The following is a 17,072-nucleotide window of genomic DNA, read 5'->3' on the forward strand; positions in this document are numbered from 1 at the left end:
TGCAAGAAATATATGGAATTCCTCTAGGTCATCTGCACTTGATTTTGGTGGGCTATACACGCCAACTTTTAGTTATGTACTCACCATAACTTCAGATGTTTGGGATCCATCTCGCCTACATTCTGAATGATGGGTTCGGAGCCGATCCCTCGGCTCCGACTCGGCACGCTTATGCCAAAGAGCGAAGTCTCTTATTGGCTGAGCTTATTATATCCCAGGATGCACCACTACCATTCCCCCAGATCTAGTTTGTCCGCATACATGCACACATGCATACCCTGCTTATATAACATCGTCAGATGAAACAAGATAAAAACAGTAGAGCTCAAAACCGTTCAATCTCTTCTGATCTGCAAGGCAGGGGGAAGGAGGGTATCCCAGGAGAGGAAGGAGATGGATCCCAAACATCTGAAGTTATGGTGAGTACATAACTAAAAGATGTTATGTGATCCTATCTCGCCTACATTCTGAATGATGGGACAGCGTCCCTAGCACCTGAATCCTGGGTGGCTCACTGGAAAATACTCCTGAGTACCGTGGAACCAAATGAAGCTCGTCCTTTAGATGCCACATCCAATTTGTAGTGGGAAATGAAAGTGTGCGGGTTGGACCAAGTAGCCGCAGCACAAATTTCCGAAATAGCGAGCTTGGAATGAAAAGCTATAGAAGTAGCCATAGCTCTGGTAGAATGAGCTTTGATAGATGATGCAAGTTGCTTATTGAAGAAGAATAGGCCTGAGTTATGCAATCTCTGATCCATTTTGAGATTGTAGCTTTTGTGATGGTTTGGCCCAATTTATTATCTGAGAAGGACACAAACAACTGGTCTGACTTACGAAGTTGCTGAGTCCTGTCTAAATAGAAGCGTAACTGCCTGTGAACATCCAATTTATGGAGAGTGTATTCTGCTTCATTAGAGAATTTTGGAAAGAAAACTGGTAGTTCTAGAGATTGTTGAAGACAGAAACTAGAGCAGACCTTTGGGACAAAAGGATGGATTAGGCCTAAGTGATACTCTATCTTTGTGGAAAATCAAATACGGTGGTTTAATAGACAGGGCTTGAAGCTCTGAGACTCTTCTTGCCGGGTTATAGCCACTAAAAATGCCGTCCATGACAGATATTTTAACTCGCATGTAGCAGCCGGTTCAAAGGGGAGATGTTGTCTTGCAGCACCAAATCAAGATCCCACGGAGGTGCAGGATGAAAAACTGGTGGTCTTAACAGGCTCGCACCTTTAATGAATGTTTTGCATAATCTGCTGCTCATCAAAGGAGGATCCGTGGATTCATGGAATTTAGAGATAGCAGCTAGTTGAACTTTAATAGTTGAGACAGAAGATCCCTGATTAAATAGGGATGTTAAGAATTTCAAAACCTCTGGGACAGGAGCAGTGATAGGGTCTAAGCCCTTGAGTTGAGCCCAGATAGCAAACCTCTTCCACTTACTGAGGTACAATTTGTTAGTGGCAGGTTTGTGGGTCAAGATAAAATGTGAACAACTTCCGGGTCTAGTGTGTGACTTCTAACTAAGGTTGGAAGTGGAGGAGCCAAGCTGTCAATTTCAGAGATTGAAGAGACTGATGCCAATGTCCCGACTGATGGATTAGCAAATCCGGGATCAGGTCTAAGGTCCACGGATCGTCCACTGCATGCTTTTTCAGGTAAGGAAACCATATCTGACGAGGCCAGTATGGGGCAATCAGAATCATTGAAGACCCTAGCTGAGAAGCTTTTGAATAACTTTGGGAAGGAGTGGAATTGGAGGAAAAGCATAAAGCAACCCTGTTGGCCAAGGTTGTGCTAGAGCATCCATGGCTGGTACTTCCTGATGTGGAATCAAGGAGAAGAACCTTTGGCACTTGGTGTTTTGTGGAGTCGCAAATAGGTCGCAGCACTAAGGCCCCCATCTCTTGAAAACCTGGGCTGCTACTGCGGTTTAGAGACCATTCGTGAGGAGAGAGAATTGTCCTGCTTAATTTGTCCGCCAATACATTTGACTTTCCGGGATGTGGGTCGCTACCAAGAAGCGGTTGGTAGCTACAGCCCATTCCCACACTCTCATGGCCTCTCTGCAAAGGGATACGATCTGGTCCCTCCTTGTTTGTTCAGATACCAAACCACCGACATGTTGTCTGTGTGGATGGCGATGATGCCCTGAGGAAGAAACTTGTGTAAGGCCTGTAGGGATAGAAGTACAGCCCTCATCTCCAACACGTTGATGTGGAGAAGAGCTCCGAAGCCAGGATCCCTGAACTAGCCTGCCCAGACAATGCCCCCACCCTATCTGGGAGGCATCTGTCGTCAGGGTAACCACCGGAGGGGAGAACAAAGGGTTTTCCTGATCCAAGTTGGATGTCTGAAGCCACCAGCGAAGGTCCCTTTGCATATTTCCGTAATCATGATGTGATGATTGAGGGAAGATCTTGAAAGGACCATTGAGTTGATAAGAGCCACTGAAGAATCCTCATGTGTAACCTTGCTAGAGGAACTAAAAGTACCGTGGCAGACATTGAGCCTAGAACCTGTAGGACCATCCTGGCTGGGGCTTTGGATCTTGAGATCAGAGCTAGAACTTGGCCCTGTAAAGTTCGAATCCTTTCGGCAGGAAGAAAGACATCAATCTTGAGTCTATCTCTGCTCCTATAAACTTTATGCGCTGAGAGGGCAGCAAGACAGACTTTGACCAATTGAATGTAATCCCTAGGGAAACACCCAGGAGATGGTGGCTTTGAGGTTGTCCATAAGTAGATGCCTGGTGGTGGCAGTCAGGAGCCAGTCGTCGAGATAGGGAAACACTTGGAATCCAAGACTCCTCAGGTGAGCCACTACTGCCAAACACTTGGTGAACACCCTGGGGCTGTGGTGAGAACAAAGGGCAGAGCACAAAATTGGTAATGACTGGCTCCCAGGCTGAAGCGCAGATACCTTCTGGACGCCTGATGTATCGGTATGTGATAATAGGCCCTTGAGGTCTATGGAGCACATCCAAACATCCTTCTCCAACAACGGGAGAATGGATTGCAACGTGACCATTCGAATTTGGATTTCGTGGACGGATAGGTTTAGTCTGCTGAGATCCAAAATTGGTCTCAGGTCCCCTGTCTTTTGGCACTAAAAGAACCTGGAGTAATTTCCTGATCTGATTTGGTCTGTGGGGACCGGTTGGATGACTCCTTTTCTAGCAGCTTTGAAGCTTCTGCGGCTGCTATTTCCTTTGACTGGGTGGTGGGTCCGGGATTTCTTGGACGGAGGGGTGAGTACTTGAATGGGATGGTGTAACCTCCGGCAATCCGAAGCACCCATCTGTCCTGAGTGATTGACTCCCAGGCTTTTAGGTGCTTAACGACACCCGACTGGCTCCGAGCAGCACAGCCGGGCAATCCCTCATGTCGAGTGGGAGGCTGAAGAGCCACGAAAGGACTCATGGTCTCCAGAATTGAAAATTTCCCGCCTCTGCCTCTGGAGGGGAATCTTCCTGCTGTTGGGAGAAAATCCATACTATAGATTTTCGAACCACATTTTCCCTCCTTTGGCCTTGGGTGAGGGAGTGGAATAACGGGCCCCACGGCAGATAACGCTCTTGCTCACAGCGGTAAGGGTGTCTTTCACCTTGGGTCCAAACAATGAGGACCCATCAAAGGGAAGGAAGACTTGAAGGCCTCCAACTGACACAAGCGGAGCCAGGCTTGTCTCACGAGCAACGCGCCTGTGTCCGTCGCTACCTTCCCCTTCGCCGCATAAGAAATGAGCCTCATGGACGAGTTAGCAATTGACGTAAGGATAGCCAACTGAGAGCTAACGGACTGGGCTAGCTGCTCAGGTAGGTTACCCGAGAGGGAGTCTGACAACTCCTTGACCAGATCCCTCTGAAGCCTGGTAAAATGTGCCAAATAATTCAGAGACCTTAAGTAAAGGCCGCTGAAGTCAGGACCTATCCATACTCCTAGACTCCTTATTAGGAGGATGGATGGGCTGAAGCCTCTGCCACGCCCTGTTGTGTAGCAGATGCCACCACCATGGCATCTACAGCCACGCCTTTAGTAAGGAACTCCTTCTCGGGGAGCAGATAAGAATTTGTTTGGGCGAGAAGGGACTGGTTCCACGGTATCCTTCGCCCGCCGGCGCCTTCGACAAACTAAATCCAGAAGCTCGTCAAGGGCGGAGACACCCAGGAGGCGGAGGGCTGAGCCCCAAAGGCCTTGAGGAGCACTGATTCGTCCGCAGAGGGGGTTTGGACATCCAGCCGCCTCGTTGTTTGAGGATCTCTAAGATGTCTGCAAAGGAGACATCGTCCGAGGACGACTTAGGGGACCCCTCCGCATCATCCATATCCGTGTCCGATGTAATAGACTCGGGGAGTCCACGTGCTTTCTGCACGATCTCTTCCTTGGGGGTTCCTCTGGAGACGACTCAAGAACCCTCAGGAAGAGGGAACCCCACTGGGGGACAGGGGAACTGCCAAAGACCCAGTCTCCACGCCCAGGGAAGGTGCTGGTAGAACCGGAGAGATGGTCAAGAGGATTTGGCCAGGGCACTCCTCATGGCCCTGAAAGCCGGACCCCAGAATCCTGGGAGAATCCGTCTCCGGGCCATGATGGCAGACGGAAGTCCCAAGCACCGAGAGGGAGGCTCGGAACCGAAAGCATAGGTCCCAAACATCACCCTCGGGTCCAGCCGAAGAAGTCCGACAGACCAAACTCGGACCCGAGGCCGGGTTGGAGTAAGGGTCGGAGCCGACCCTGAGATCTCCACCGGCTCCAAGAGCACCTGCTCACGGAGCCAAGCAGTCGGAGGAGGAATGTTAATGGGTGGGTCATGGTCATCGGCCCGAGGCCAACTGGGTCGGAACCGAAACAAATTTTTGGAAGACTGGGGACTGGAAAAGTCTTTGGAGCACCCTGTCTATATCAGAATCCGACATTCTCAAGACCGAGAGGAAACAGAACGGGTTCGAGAAGAAGACCTCGGCCCCAAGGGACTAGGGGACCGCCCGAGGCAACTCGATGAGAATCGGCGAGGAAACACACACACCAGATTCCATCGGTGAACTTCGCGCCGAGGAGGAAGTGTCTGGGCCCTTTGTCGGCTCCCGAGAGCAGTGGAGCCGGTGACCCGCCTCTCGATGCCCCAGCCATCGCCTCAAGCCCGAGGAGTCGATACTGGAGGCATCGAGGCAGACGCTCGACCTCGGCTCAAGTCTTTGAGCGAAGGAGAGGCCTGCCTAGGTCTCTTGGCAGTCGGATCCGACGGACTGGTCGGAGCCGCCCTTTTCTTTTTGGCAGGAGTCGGAGAGGAAGCCAAGGCTTCTTCGAAAGAGGGTTTAATCAAGCCTTTGAGAATCAATTTATTTTTCCTCTCCTGGAGGACCCTAGAGGAAAAGCGTGACATACGCTGCATGACTCCTGCAAGTGCTTTGCCCCTAAACAATACACACAAAGTAGATGGTCATCAGTAACAGACATCTTAAAAGCACATTTAGAACATTTCTTAAAGCCAAGGCCTATGAGGTTGAAACATGTTGATACACAAATCTAGTCACTCTGACAGGAAAGTACACTAACTTTTTACTACTGATATAAGCTTACAGTAATAAACAAAGCCAACTCTTCCTGTAAAAGAACAGGTAACTCTAACCCAATTTGAATAATTATTAGAGACCCTGTAATTAGAATATTAACAGTCCGGGAAGGCCCTGGATGGAAGGGGGGCGGAAAACAAACTGAACGCAATCACACACAATTCCAAATCCAAATCACACAAAGTTAGCGATAGCTGTTAAAACAGCTTTTGTGAGCAAAAACAGCAAAAAACTGACAGAAAAGTTAGTTTAATAAACTACTTAGCCCAGCCAGCTCGAGACCACGTCTTCGCAGGGAAGCGGCAAACGAGATCTGGGGGAATGGTAGTGGTGCATCCTGGGATATAATAAGCTCAGCCAATAAGAGACTTCGCTCTTTGGCATAAGTCGGAGCCGAGGGATCGGCTCCGAACCCATCATTCAGAATGTAGGCGAGATAGGATCACATAACATCAATTGTTATATGTTCTAGGAATGACTTTTTTGTCACAGTTACACAGTCTATGGTACTGGTGTTATCATTGAACATATAATAATCACAGGTCTCATAACTTCTTTATTTCCCATCATAACACTTCCACCTTAAGGATCTCTGCAAAAGATAGTCCCACAATTAAATATCTATCCAAGGTAGAATTCAAAATTTCAGCTTTTACATCTTTTGGAAAGTTTTGAGTATGCAACCAATTAAATCTTCTAATAACTGCTCCAGTGGCAGCAGCCCTGGAAGTGACATCAGCAGCATCATAAACACATTTTAAACAGTATTTATGTGCTTGAGATACAGAAGCAATTAGATTACACAGATTATTTTATTCTACAGAAGAGGAAACAGATGACATAATATTCCTCATTATCATAAGAGCAAGCATAAACTATGGCATATGAGCTTAACAGTTGCAGGAGTCCAAAAATACTTACAATACAGTTACACTAAGCCAGCCAGTTATGCTACATTGACTTTAATTTTTTAGACATGCTATTACTATAGTTATGTATATGTGCATTCTTTCCATGTGTCTCTGAACTTTATTTGAAGTTCCTCTGTGTAATTCGTCCAAGCTGTATGAATGTTTAGATTCATAAGAGATCAGTGCATTTATCAAATAAATCAAACAAATAGTCAGCCTCAGTATGAGCAGCAATATGGAAGTCTACATTAAGCCTACAAAAGAAAATGTAATTTATTTGTGTACTCCTTCTCAACAAACCACAAATGGTATTGGGAAAACACACCTACATTTCAGAAAAGAGACCAACTGTAGGGACACCCAAGACCAGTACTAGGATAATCCACATTAAGCTTTTTTACAGGACAATTCCAGATCATCAAAATGTTCATTTTCTACATCCAAAATACGAATTTACAAGATATCTGGAATACGTAAAGATATGGGACAATGTTTAAGGACATACAAATACACATCAGTTAAATTGTTAAGACAAAGAATTATGTTGTAATGCATGTAGGGTTTCTGGTGGTTGCATGACAAAACTAGGATGCTCAGATTATTAACTGTAATAAAGATGTCTCTAGAATGTGAAAAGATACATGAATGAACAATTATGTACACAATGTGTGTGTGTGTGTGTGTGTGTGTGTGTGTGTGTGTGTGTGTGTGTGTGTGTGTGTGTGTAACAACAAGTTTACACTGTAACCAGTTATAATTATTTGACTTGCTAATGCAGGTCCTGAAAAAGCAAGACTAAATGATGACCAAAAATGTGGACTTACATACACTAAGGGCCAGATTCCAAAGGAGTTCCTCACAGTGCAAGTCTGCCCAGATTTTAAAAGATTTGTTCTCAGTTTAAGTGACTTACTTTAGTATAAGACCTATCTATAAACAGGCTTACACTAGCAGTGAGATTCCAAAAGACTTGCTCTCAGTGTATATGATCACTGTGTCTAGAAGCATTCCCATTTCTAAGAGGTATGGTGATCTTGGAGTTAGTGTATATAAGTTGTATGGGTGTGGATGATGCAGAGAAGCTCTTCTCCTGTACTTGTTTTTTATAACTCCTTGGGCCAGATTCTAAATAGTGCAAGTCTGCCCTGATTGTGAAAGACCTGCTCTCAGAGTAAGTGACCTACTATAAATAGGCTTACCATGGGGACCAGATTAAAAACATCTGCTCTCAGTGTAAGTACTCACTTATACTGAAAGCAAGCCTTTTGGAGTTGGGGTCCTGTTCCTGCAATTAAGAGTCTTGGAATTTCATTAAGGAGACAAAGTACGCATATGCAATTACTGAACAAGTTATTTATGTTGAGGTGTTATGCCCACTGCAGAGCCCCTGCCCCCAACAATGATGGCCTGTGCATAGTGCACCCATGCTACCCAAAGAGCTGAGGCACATAAACTTTAGATAGAGCAAAAATATTTGGTTTTCCAACAAAACCGTGTACATCATGTATTCCAAAACAGAATTATTTTGACATTATTATATTTAGAGCAGAGGAAAAAGATGTGGGCCTATTGCCAAGGGGTGCATGCTGACACAGCACCATCACATCAAAAAAAAAAAAAAGAAGAAGTTATGTCTTACCATAAGGTTCCATGTGTGTTGTCGATCTTCACTAATCCTTATCTGTGGGTTCGGTTCTGAACATCGGAACCGACTTGGCCATTTACTTCGGCTCGCGCCTTCCAAACTTTCGAGCTAGGCTCTACTCATAATGCTCCTCTCTAAAATTACCTCAGATCGAGTTTGCCTCAGTTAGTGTCAGACAGAGAATAAATACAGTGAAGAGACCAGATATGCATCCCTATTATGAAGCCAATCCAGGGAGAATTTGATCCACTAAGAGTCTCAGGCTGGGGGAAGGAGGGAGGGAATGTCAAGGATTAGTGGAGATTGATAACACAGAAAAAGAAGTTATGTACTTACCATAACGTTCCATGTGAGTTGTTCATCTCGCCTTCATTCTTTAGTGATGGGTTTGGAGCCGAACCCTCTGATTAGAGTCGGCCAACTGCAAAGCTCAAGGTCTTCAAATAGCTCGAGGCCAAGTCCCTATCTCATGATGCACCTAGAGTTACCTCATATCTTGTTTGCTGTGTATAATAATACCATAAGTCATTCTTTCACTCCAACGCTAGTTATGAAAACAAAATCGCCACTGACTCTAAAGACAACTACAAAGCATTCTATAGCTATGTCAAGAATCTCAATGGCAACACTCAGATCTGCTCTGAGTTACAGCACAATGGCACTAAATATACAGAACCAACTGATATTGCCAACATCCTGGCAGATAGGTTCAGTGCTAACTTTACCCCCCTGTCATCCCCTAAAGGGCCCATCTCTATACCAGAAGAATGCAAAGTTCCTGTAATCATGGCTGCACAGGTAAAAAACACACTATCCAAAGCCAAGAACACAGCATCCATGGGACCTGACGACATCCCAGGCTGTGTTCTACATGAACTATAGAACAAACTGGCACCCCACCTAAGTACCATGTTCAATCATAGCCTCACCTCAGGCTATGTGCCCACTGCATGGCGCACAGCGACAGTTATCCCACTCCACAAAGGGGGAGCCACCACAGACCCTGGAAACTACCGCCCCCATTAGCCTAATGAGCCTGGTCTGCAAGGCTATGGAACGTGATCATCATGGAACTTATAAACAATGACATTGGTAATCTCCAAACTCAGGACCCCACCCAGTTCGGGTTTGTAAAAGACAGATCATGTCTTCTAAACCTGATAGACTTCTTTGAAGCAGTCACCAAAGCCGTAGATGAGGGTAAGGTGGTTCACACAGCCTATCTAGATTACGCCAAGTCTTTCGACACCCTCCCCCACTCTGGAATTATAGATAAACTCACTAAACTAGGTATAAATCCCTATGTCACAAGATGGGTTGCCAAATGGCTCACTGACAGAACCCACACTGTGAAAGTAGCAGACTCCAAATCCAACTTCAGACCAGTGACAAGTGGAGTACCACAGGGTTCAGTCCTGGGTCCTCTCCTGTTTGGTATCTACTTCTCTGAAGTACTGGCCAACACAGAAGGTCTTTGGCTAACGAAGTTCGCAGACGACTGCAAACTAGGAGCCATAATCAAAACTCCAAAAGATGTGGACATCCTACAAAAGGGCCTCGCTGAGACAGATGCCTGGTGTCAAAGCCATGGCCTCAAGCTCAATGCCAAAAAGTGCATTGTCATCCCTTTTGGTAAAAACTCAGTACCCATAAACTACCACATAGGTGGTAGTCTACTTAACACCGAAAGTGTGATAAGAGACCTTGGGACACAGGTGGACACTAGTCTCTCCTTTGATAATCACATCGCCACAGTAGTCAGGAAATCCTTCTACGTGGCACACCTCATCAGAAAAGGTTTCTCATCCAGGAAAAAAGAGGTCATTGTTCCCCTCTACTCGTCACTCATTAGACCCATTATAGAGTACAATGCCCCTTTTGGTATGTACCTCACAAGACATCTACAACAACTGGAAAGGCCACAGAAATACCTCACAAAGAGGATTACCAGCCTCAAAGAGATGCCCTATGCAGACCGTCTCAAAAAACTGCAGCTTTACTCTGTTGCATATCGCCTACTCAGAGGCGATCTCTGCCTAACACACAAAGCTATGTCAAACCCAGAGCTTTTAGACATGCTCCACTTAAAGAAATCCCAATCCCTACGAGCTATATGCTCTGGGGACCTAAACCTCGTCACCACAATAAATAGAACATGCTGGATGGATAGATTCCTGTCCCAGAGACTTCCCATACTCTGGAACAAACTTCCTATCTATATCAAACAAAGCTCCTCATTAGCACTCTTCAAGAAAAATCTTGATGATTGGAGGGGAGATAGGAAATTCACCCCGGGGATCATTTCTGTGGCTCTACTTGACAGTGGCACAGGAAAATAATTTTCTTGGGTGGCAAAAGCCAGGGTACCTTTGACTAGGCTTATATAGGCCCTAGGGCCAATAGCCTAGTACCTACCTATGAACCTATGAAGAAAGGGTATAGAAGGATTGAGCAACCAGGATGGATCCAGCTCTCGGTCATATAACAGCCCAGGAGGGGGTAGTAGAGAGGGATGTAAGAATGAAGGAGAGATGGACAACTCACATGGAACGTTATGGTAAGTACATAACTTCTTTATGTGAAGTTGTTCTATCTCGCCGTTCATTCTTTACTGATGCGGAGCATCCCAAGCACCATCAACCTCGGGTGACTCATGGGAGTATATTTATTAGGACCGTGGATCCAAAGGAGGCCCTGTCCCTGGAGGCCTTGCCAACTTTGTAATGAGTGATAAATGTATGAGGTTTTGACCAAGTGGCTGCTGCACAAATGTTATCAATAGGAAGTCTGGCAGAAAAAGCAGATTATGTAGAAACTGTTCTGGTTGAGTGAGCTTTAATTTTATGGTGCAAAGGCATATTGGCAGCTGAATAAGCAAAGATGATACAATCAAATAACCATATAGACAGAGTTGTTTTAGCCACAAGTCTACCCTTCCTGGAGTCCGAAAATGAAACAGAAAGCTGGTATGATTTTCTGAAATCTTTTGTTCTATACAAATAAAATCTGAGCTGTCTGTGAACATCAAGTTTGTGTAGCATATACTCTAAATTGTTTGAATGGTTGAGGAAGAAGACTGGCAAATCAATAATTTGGTTGAGATTTGGTTTCAGTGCAAACTTCGGGCAAGAATGAGGGGTTTGTTCTAAGTGAGACTCTGTCAGCATGGAATATCAAATAAGGAGACTTGATGGATAAAGCCTGAAGCTCTGACACTCTGCAGACAGAAGTAATAGCTACTAGAAAGATGGTTTTCCATGACAAAAATTTGAGGTCACAAGACAAAGCTGGTTCAAATGGCAGAAGAATTATGTGGGAAAGCATAAAATTTAGGTTCCATGGAGAATAGGGAGATTTCACAGGCGGTCTAATATGAAAGGTCCCTTTGAGAAAGGCTTTGGATAACTTGTGAGACATGATATTCAATCCTTCAAATACAAAATGGAAATTAGAAATAGCAGCCAATTGAACCTGAACAGTTGCTGCTGCAGCTCCTTTGTTAAAAATCATAGTCAAGAATTCTAAGATGGAGGCCATAGGGGCTTGGTAAGGATCAATATTGTTTTTAGAGGCCCATACAGACATTTTTTCCATTTGCTAAGATATAGCTTCCTAGTAGATGATTTATGAGAGGATAAAAGGATTTGTTTTGTCTCATTGGAGAGGTTATGGAACCTGGCTATGATGGGAATTGGAGCAGCCAAGCTGTCAGCTTCAGGAACTGCAGAGAGGGATGAAGTTCCCCCGATGAGTGTGTCAGAAGGTCCAGAACTGGGTCCAGATCCAAGGGTCCTCCAAAAGATGAAGTCAAAGGAAGGGGAACCAAATCTGTTGAGGCCAATGAGGGGCTATGAAAATGATGGTCCTTCCCAGGGTTTTTGCTGTCTGTAGAACCTTGGATATCAACGGGATTGGTGAAAATGCATAGAGGAGACCCGGAGGCCAATCGTGTATGACTGCGTCCCTCTGGGCTTCTCCCGGAGGGGGAATCAGGGCAAAGTAGCTTCTGCATTTGGTGTTCATGTGACTGGCACGGAGGTCACAGCAAGGCTGGCCCCACCTGAAGAATATTCTGTCCGCTATTTCTTTCTTGATGGACCACTCCTGGGGCAACAAGATTGCCCTGCTCAGCTTGTCTGCTATCACTTTGGATTTCCCCAGGATGTGCATTGCCAACAGAAAGCAGTGGGTGAAAACAGTCCACTGCCATACTCTGGGAGCCTCATTACAAAGGGGATAGGACCTGGTTCCTCCTTGTTTGTTCAAATACCAGACCACCAACATGTTATCCGTCTGAATTGCAATCGTACCCAAAGGAAGACAGTCCTGAAAGTACTGCAATGACAAAAGCACTGCTCTCATCTCCAGGACACTGATATGCAGATGCGTCTCTTGATCGGTCCATGTGCCTTGGGCTGTCTTTCCCTGAAAATGCTCCCCCCACCCTATCAGGGAAGTGTCCATGGTCACTGTGGCCGCTGGAGGGGGTAGCACAAATGGGCGTCCTATCGTGACATGAAGTAAGGTCAACCTTCACTGAAGATCCTTTTTGCAGGAATTTGTGATCATTATAGTGTGAGACATGGGGAGCTCTTGGTAAGACCATTGAGTGAACAACAGCCATTGTAGTATTCGCATGTGCATACGAGCTAGTGATATGGTTAGAATTGCTGCTGCCATCATGCCTAATAATTTCAGAACTTCTGATGCTGGTGCTCTGTCTTTGGATATCAGAACGCTGACATGCTGTTGAAGAAGAAAGACTCTTTTTATTGGAAGCCTTAGTGTGGTGGTGGTGGTTTCTAGCTCTGCCCTGATAAAAACGATATGCTGCGATGGCGACAAGGCAGATTTTTCTGAGTTGATTGTAATGCCCAGTTGATTGCAGAGAGACAGAGTGGACTCTCTGGCCTGAATGAGTTGATGCCTGGTGGTGGCGGTAAGGAGCCAATCGTCTAGGTACGGAAACTCCTGGAATCCTAGATGCCTCAGGTGAGCTGTGACCACTGCCATGCATTTGGTGAATACTTTGGGGGCTGTACTGAGACCAAAGGGCAGGGCTCAAAACTGGTAATGATTGGCTCCCAGCCAGAAGCACAGATGATCCCTGGATGGCCTGGCCATTTTTATGTGATAGTACACATCCTTGAGATCTATCGAGCATATCCAATTATCTTTTCCTAAGAAGGGAAGTATAGACTGAAGCGTGACCATCCGGTACTTCTCTTTATTTACATATTTGTTCAGTCTGCTGAGGTTCAATATGGGTCTCCAGTCCCCTGTCTTTTTTGGAACCAAAAAGAATCCTGAGTAAGTTCCAGATCCTGTCTGGTCTGCTGGGACTGGTTGGATGACTCTTTTTCTTAGCAACGTTTGGACCTCTATTGTTGCTTGTTCCCTGTAACTGGGTGGAACGTCCGAGATTTTTCTTATGGGTGGAGGGGGTGTGGCGAATAGGATGAAGTATCCACTGGAAATGATACTTTGTACCCAGCTGTCTTTTGTTATTTTGAGCCAGGCATCTGGATACAAAGATAAGCGATAGAATTGAGGGTAGCAAGCTGGGCGGCAACTCTGTTGGTAGCTCCTTCAGCTACTGTTCCCTGAAGAGTATCTCCTAGCTCTTTAAGGAGATCTCTTTGTAATTTAATAAAATGGGTTAAATAGTTGAGAGAACGAAGAAGTCACTGAACTAAACATGCGCTTCCGTATCTATCCATGATCCTGGAGTCTCTGTTAGGAATATGGATAGATGAGGAAGTCTCAGACATTTCCTTTTTGATGGCTGCCGGCACCACCATGGCATCAACTGGAACACCTTTAATTAAGAACGATTTGTCAAGGGGGGTAGAAATTAACTTATTAGGCCTCCTACAGACAGGCTCCATAGTATGCGGAGACACCCAAGAGGTGGAGGTTCTGAGACCCAAAAGCCTTCAGGAGAACAGACTCATCCTCAGTAGGGCTTTTGGACTGCCAGTCACCTCTCTGCCTAAGAATTACAAGTATCTCAGTGAATAAGATATCTTCAGAGGGGGACCGTGGGGACCCTTCTGACTCATCTAAGTCAGTATCCGATGTTAGAGACTCCTGAGGGGAGTCTAGATGTTTCCTCGTACACAATCTCTTCCTGGGAACCTCATCAGTGGGAGCTTCTGGTGAGGTCTCAGAAGAGCAAGGGCCACCCAATGGGCCTTCTTGAGGCTCTGGGTCTCTACTCTTGGTCAGGATATGTAAGGCAGAAGCAGACACAGGCACTTTAGGGGGGGAGGAGGAAGCCAGACCTGAGGTAGAGGATGTCTTAGGAGACATGACTCTCCTTGTGGCATTGAAAGCACCTCTGCTCCAATGTGATGGAATCGACGGATCCGAAGAAACTGTCGATACCCCCGGCACTGGGACAGTGGGCTCCAAACCAGAGGTAGGAGCTGAGCTCATCTGAGCCGAAGCCCCGAGAGGCAGAGTTGGAAATGACAAGTTGGTCCGATTATCCTCCCTGGACCCAACCAGAGAGTGTCAGCTCCTATAGCCCTCGATCGGCACCGAGGACATCAGAGTGCATGGAGCTGAAGACACTGGAGCAGGCGTCGGCTCTGAGGGCTCCACTATCAACAGGTCCGACTCCTCCAACTCTGAAGGACCAGCATGGCTTGGAGGAGGAATAGTTTGAGCTGGTACAAGGGTCTTCGGCTCCAAAGCCATTTGGGTCGAAGCCGATAAAATTTTTGCCAAGGCCTGTGCTGATAACAGCTTCTGCACCACATGATCCACATCCAGATCTGAAAGGCTGATAGAGGACCAAGAAGAGCATACCGAAGGTGGTACTGACTGTAGTAACGGACTCTTAGGAGCTTTGGACACCAGTTCCAAGACTGGGGACCGGCTCCGAAAGGAAAATACTGTTGGTTCCGATGGCAGTGGAGCCGAAGTTGAAGATTTATTTGATTTCTTAGAGTCTGAAGTCTTAGAAGACTTTGAGGATTTGCCGGATCCATCTTGGTCACTCAAAACTTCCTGAAACGACTTTCTTTTCCTTTACTGTAGGACTCTTGAGGAGAAGGAATGACATATAGCACAGCTATCCTGTAAATGCAGGGCTCCTAGGCAGTACACACAATTCACATGGCTGTCTGTTAAAGACTGTTTTACAGACCTCTCAACCAATCGGGGACAAATTTCAACAAAATCAGGGACAAGTCAAGAAAAAAAATCAGGGACAATCAGGGACACTTTTAAAATATTAGTGCTATTAACTTGAAACATTGACAGAATCAAAGCATATGAATTAATACACATTTTCTGAAGTAAAAGAAGTCTATAACTCTTAATTATTGTCATTATTCATTAAGTGTAATTCACCACCTTTCCTCCAAAAGTCACTAGTTTTAGGAGGGATTAAGAGGGACAGAGCTACAATTTGAGTCTAAATCAGGGACGTCCCTGAAAATCAGGGACAGTTGAGAGGAATAGACATCTTTTGGCCACACTTTGGGCACTTTTTGAAACCAGACTTTGGGTGCTTGTCTTGGTCAGCCATTGAAAAATCTGACGGAAAAATTACTATCACCACAAAAAAATCCCAACAGTAATTATCCACAAAAAACAGGCTAAGTCACACACACACACACACACACACACACACACACACACACACACACACACACACACACACACACATGCAAATGTAAATATTAAAGTGACAGGAAAAGCATTTTCTGTCACCACAAACTGTCTACAACCACAGTATGAGCAGACTATGCAAAAAAAAGGGGAGATAGCTGCTATACGATGTAACACACTGTCTAAATATTTTAAGAAATATCCAAGTCAGACAAATTTACTATTACAAAAACTATAACAGTAATAATAAATTCAAAAACACAAGGGTAAACACACCACACAGCAAAAAAAAAAAACTATAGACTATTTAACTATTTCGCAAAAACTGTGACAAAAGGTCACTGACTAAACACACTCTATTAATTACAAAAAGGTTTTAAACTAGGCCTAAAACAAGAGGCCAACTAGAAATTTTTTAAATCACACTAAGGGAAGGGACTAAAATGCAGTAACACACACTAGAAAGCTGTAAGAGTTTTATAAAACTATCTATCTAAATATAAGTAATAAATAAAAAAAATAACAGTTTGACTGGTCCCAGCTAATGCAGAACCTCCGATCTACTGCAGGGGCAAACTATATCTAAGGTAACTCTAGGTGCATCATGGGATAGGGACTTGGCCTTGAGCTTTGCAATTGGCCGACTCAGAGCCGAGGGATCGGCTCCGAACCTATCAGTAAAGAATGAATGGTGAGATAGAACAACTTCACATGGAACTTTATTGTAAGACATAACTTCTTTATCTAATGTTGTCAATCTTCGTGTAATCCTTGACTGTGGGACAGAGTCCCCAACTACCTGAATCTTGGGAGGTCTCATAGAAGAATATTTCTAAGTACCATCGATCTGAATGAAACTTGTCCCCTATGGACCTGATCCAATTTGTAATGAGTGATAAAGGTATGAGGAGAAGACCATGTGGCTGCTGCACAAATGTCATCTAAGGAAGCTCTGGCATGAAAAACTGCAGAAGTTTCCACAGCTCTAGTTGGGTGGGCTTTCACTAGATGTGAAGGGTGAAACCCTTTTGAATTACAGGTAAATGTGATACAATCTCTAAGCCATTTAGCTAAGGTAACCTTGGCAACTCGGTTACCCAATGAAAGAGAGGAAAAGACAACAAATAATTAGTCAGACTTCCTGAAATCCTTTGTTCTGTGAAGACAAAAATATAGTTTTCTGTGGAAGTCTAATAAATGTAGGGAATATTCCCCTTTATTGGACAAGTTAGGGAAAAAGATGGGAAGTTGTAGTGTTTGATTGATATTGGATTCTGAGACTACCTTCGGCAAGAAGGATGGATTAGTCCTGAGGGT

The sequence above is a fragment of the Protopterus annectens genome, chromosome 7.part0 (genome assembly GCF_019279795.1).
Source record: "Protopterus annectens isolate FY-2018-M chromosome 7.part0, PAN1.0, whole genome shotgun sequence".
Lineage (NCBI taxonomy): Eukaryota > Metazoa > Chordata > Ceratodontiformes > Protopteridae > Protopterus > Protopterus annectens.